Source organism: Symphodus melops, assembly GCF_947650265.1.
Source record: "Symphodus melops genome assembly, chromosome: 19".
Taxonomy (NCBI): Eukaryota; Metazoa; Chordata; class Actinopteri; order Labriformes; family Labridae; genus Symphodus; species Symphodus melops.
The window spans coordinates 15,279,444-15,284,249 of NC_136709.1; positions in this window are offsets into that span (position 1 = coordinate 15,279,444).

The window sequence follows — 4,806 nt, forward strand, 5'->3', positions numbered from 1 at the left end:
CATTCTTCTCTTTTGTGGTGATTTTTAGATGTGAGCATATTCTTTTGATTTTACTGTTTCAAAAATGAGAAAAGAAAAAAAAGAAAATTCAAAGAGAAAAAAGATTAACTAATTTATATTAAAAAATAAAATAAAATAAAAAGCTAAAATGAAAAGTACATGTATATACAATCAGTTACCTCATTATGATGAAAACTTTTCTCTCCAATAAATAATGTAAAACAAAAAATGCACCAAAACTATCACCAAATCATTCGCGTCTTAAGTGTTTTGTTGGTGTGTGCTGCCCTCTGGTGGTAGCTTGCTTTCATGAAGGGTTTCAGTTTGGCCGGAAGGTGGCAGTATATGTTAACGCATGAGCGCGGTCGTGACGTCACTGCTATTTGAACGTAGACACCACTGTGGGTGACAAACTGCTAGTATCTGAACCCCAGCTGTGTCACAATAAAACATTTGTTGGGGGGGAGGGGATGCTTCAACATTAGATTTAGTTTATTAATGAAGGAAAAATATGAATTTGATTTATAGAGCACATTTCAGTACATTAGCTCAATGTGCTTTAAATTAAAAGAAATACGGTTATACCTCTGCACAACTTCATGCTGATAAAATGAACCGTCTCCTAGCTGGCGTCAGTTCTTATTAAAGCAGAGAACTCTTTGTTTCTCCTCCTCATTGATTCAATCTGCAGAATAAATCAGAAACTATTTTAAAAAAGCTCATTCTCCAGATGCTGCATGTTTATACTTTTAGCTTCAGTTGCGTCTGTGGCTTCACCCAAAAATTAAAACAAACTAAAATGTTCTCATCTATTTTGTACGAGCTCATCCATACCAGCTGTTCCTGGGTAACAGTATCTCATGAATTGAGAAAAAACAGAGCAGAATATGTGTGTTTTTTACTTTTTTCGACATGGGCATGTATGTGTGTTTTTTTTACTACTCTGTCGAAAAATATAAAAAAACAACATACATACCTATGTCGAAAAATATAAAAAAAACGACATACCTACCCATGTCGAAAAAAGTGAAAAAACAAAAAAAAACAACAAGTGGGACCTACACAGGTGATGTGAGAGTGTTCTGGCAAAGTCTTGGCATTTTTAAGTTTGTTAGCTAGTTTGTTAGCCTACGAGATAGCCTAAGTGTACTAATCCCCTAATGAATATTTTTGACACTTTACCAGAGGTGAATTGATATGTCAGCTTGTCATTCAACATAATCTAATTAATGTACTTATGATGATTTAAAAAAAGCAGAAGCTGTAATTACTCCTAGCAGTGTAGCAGAAACTGCCATCTCAAATACTCGGTCATATGATTGTTTGGAGAAGCTTTTTTCAAATGGAATACATGTATCTGAAATGTTATGCATTTTAAATGCATTGACTTAAAGCTTGATTTGTTATTGATGTCAGTACAGATATTTACACTATCAGGGACATGAAGAGATCTGTAAACCCTTGGTGAAAGAAAACATGTTCTGAAAATACTGAACTAAAGAAACTCATTGATAGCAATTGTAGGTTTGGTTTTACAATCATGTAAGACGTGAGAGTATTAGAATCTTTGTATCTGATACTATATTTTTCTTTTTCTACAACTTTCCTCCATGAAACATGCAAATGTGTCCATTTCTTTAAAAAAAAACAAAAAAACGTAATTCCTGTATCATCCAAGCAGAAAAAGAAAATCACTACTCGAGAATTTATACATTTAAGAGAAAAACATGGATGCTTTCTTCAGCAAGCTTCAACTCCTTCTTTAACAGATAATGTCTCTGTCTCTCTCTCTCTCTCTCTCTCTCTCTCTCTCTCTCTCTCTCTCTGTCTCTGTCTCTCTCTCTCTCTCTCTCTCTCTCTCTCTCTCTTTCTCTCTCTCTTTCTCTCTCTACCCTGCGAGCTCCACAGCTGTACAGGAAATCAGTCATCCACTATCCACTGCTGTCGCCATGGCAACACTGAGGGGGAAATCCATTCTCTCCTTCTCTCTGTCCCCACCCCCTTCTACCATCGCCTCTCTTTTGTCTCATTGAATTAGGTGAAGATCCATTCGGAGCAAGAAATTAGATTTTTTTGTGTTGAAATAATCTTAGCCTTACTTCCATTAACAAGGTTGTGATGTTAGTCTAAACAATTTCTATTTCTATTGTATGTGCACGCTGTCTTGAACTGCAATCCATCTTATCGCTGTATCTATGTGTGTACGTGTGTGTGTGTGTGTGTGTGTGTGTGTGTGTGTGTGTGTGTGATCATTTGAGCTGATTGTTTGAATGTATTAGATGACACTGTGTCTCTAGCAGCAGTGCTGACCTCTCTGTAAATCCCATGGGGCATTGGGGCAGAGCAGCTAGCTAGGCCGGGTGGCTCTGCTCAGCTTGGGCCGGCAGCTGCCTGGAGGAGCCAGATGGTCACAAATCAGAATTAAAATCCAGGCCCCTCCCCCACTGGTTGTGATAACCCCACCTCTTGTGGATACACATAAAAACACTGTTAGTACAGAATCATTTTTAAAACATCATTCATCATCATAGAATTTACCCAAAACCGCCATTGTTGTGTCAAGTTTGTGCAAAAAGAGGTTCTATTTCAAGCTGGAGTGCATTATTACTCTCAGTCTTTTTCACAAAAGATATTTTTCTGCTACAGTTTAGGTAATGAAGAGTTTGTCTGAATCCATGAGAATATCATCTTGACTGAAAAGATGACATTTACTTCATCTCCTCTCTGAACTAAAAATACATTGTTTGTTTTTACAGTAGAAAAGACATTTTTTTGTAAGCCGACAAGTCACCACATTTCCCTATGTCCTCTGCAAGGTGGATTAACGGCACTTAGTAAACCAGCCTATTAACCAAAACAGCTGCACTGACACCACAAGGTTCAGAGTTGATCCCTAGAGCCGATAATAAAACATAGTAATCACATTACAAATGAAGAAATCTCTGGCTTTATCTCTTCGAGTGATAGAAGAAGGGAGGGCTTTTACTATACTTTCACTGCTGCTGCAACAAGACCAGAACGTAATATAGCTAGGTCCCAATCCGGGGCAGCATATATGGCTGAATAGAATAAATTTATCTTAATGCAGGCCAGTGGTTAAACTGGAAATAGTCATATTAATTAGCTGAAGAAGATTAATGGTGAAATTAAAAAATAAGTTGAAATATACTGTAGAGAGAAATAAGAAATAATGATCTAATCTTCTAACGTTTACAGGAAAAATGGTTCGATTTTTTGATCCAGTAGGTGTCGCCCTTGAGCACCAGCACGGTGACACCGCGACACACCTCCAACCTTCCCCCCATTCGAGGTCATACTAAGGAGTTATGAATTAGAATGCACCATCATTAAGCATCATTTAGCACAAGCAGTGGACAAAATTGTCCTTTGCTCGAGCTGCTATTGTGATCTAAACACACTTACGTGACATCCAAATATGCAGTGAGTTGGCTAAGTAAGTCTTCCTTTTTCTTGTGCTTGACTTAAACAGCTTTTATACACAAGGCTATCCCGCCCATCTAAATATGATGTAAACACAGCCTGACAACCACACAGCTGGCGGGACTCACACTTCTCACTCATAATAGACAGTCATGAATCAGAGAGGCATTTACAGAGAATATACACGACTTGATATCTGCACAATGTCGCACACTCTTCCTTTAAAGTTGTAATTTGCCAAAACAACGGCTAAAACAGCTAAATAGAGTCTAATGCTAATGCTAACTGCACAGGTTTAACCTGTAACTATGTTTACTCTTAGTCACATAGGGGCTCCTAAATATTGTTTGGGGGATTATTGTATACAGAGGGGAGGGGGGACAGCGGGTGTGTATTGTAACCAATGTCTTGTGTCCTGCCTGCCTGTATACTGCTACTGGATGCCTTGAATTTCCCTCGGGATCAATAAAGTATCTATCTATCTTTGTAAGAAAAAAAAAGGCGTATTGAGTACCAGTTGAAAACATTGAAATCCTTACAAAAGACAAATAAAAAAAACTACCCATAGGTATCAATTTCCTCAATAATTGAGACACAGCAAAGATCTTGTCATTGTCCACCTTTAAGCTTATCTATGTTTCAGTTTTATTGCGAGAAATGTAAAATAAATGTGGGACATAGTAAGAGGTGTCTATAAAGACAGATTAGATTTAATTTGTTAGGGCTTCTGTGGTATGTCAGGCTAAAAGATTTGAAAAGTGGCTTTGGGGACCCAGGAAGGGTTATCAGAGATCAGAGATCAGAGATGTCTTGGTGACAGAGGCTTCCTGTGTTCGGCTGAACAGGAACCATGACTCAATTATTCTCCATCTTTCTCCTCCTCCTCCTCCTCCTCCTCCTCTCTGTCTGTCTATGCTTGGATGTGTTTCATAGAGAAAAAAACATCTGCATGAATGAAGCTGAGGAAAATGTGAATCACAGAGAAGAAGCTAACGTTCAGTTTGGTTCAGTTCAGTGGGGCGAAGATGAGTAACTGGCTGAGTTTACCTGCAGGCAAAGAACATTGGGTGCATGAATTGGCGTTTTACAAATACAGATTGATTGATACATGGATGGAAGGAGATGCAGGTGTACAGTAAGCACTATGCACAGATGCACACATAGTCCTTATTTGAATATGCATACAGTGAAAGATGTTCATGCCTCATAACTTACATAAAAACGGTAAAAACTAACATACAACCAGCATCATTCGCTAAGGATTTACATCTACGAAATTACAAATCTTGTCTTTAACTGCTGGAGCTTTGCAAAAGGAATTAGTAGGAGAGAGATATAACCTCTGCTTTTTAAATGAGCTGAGAG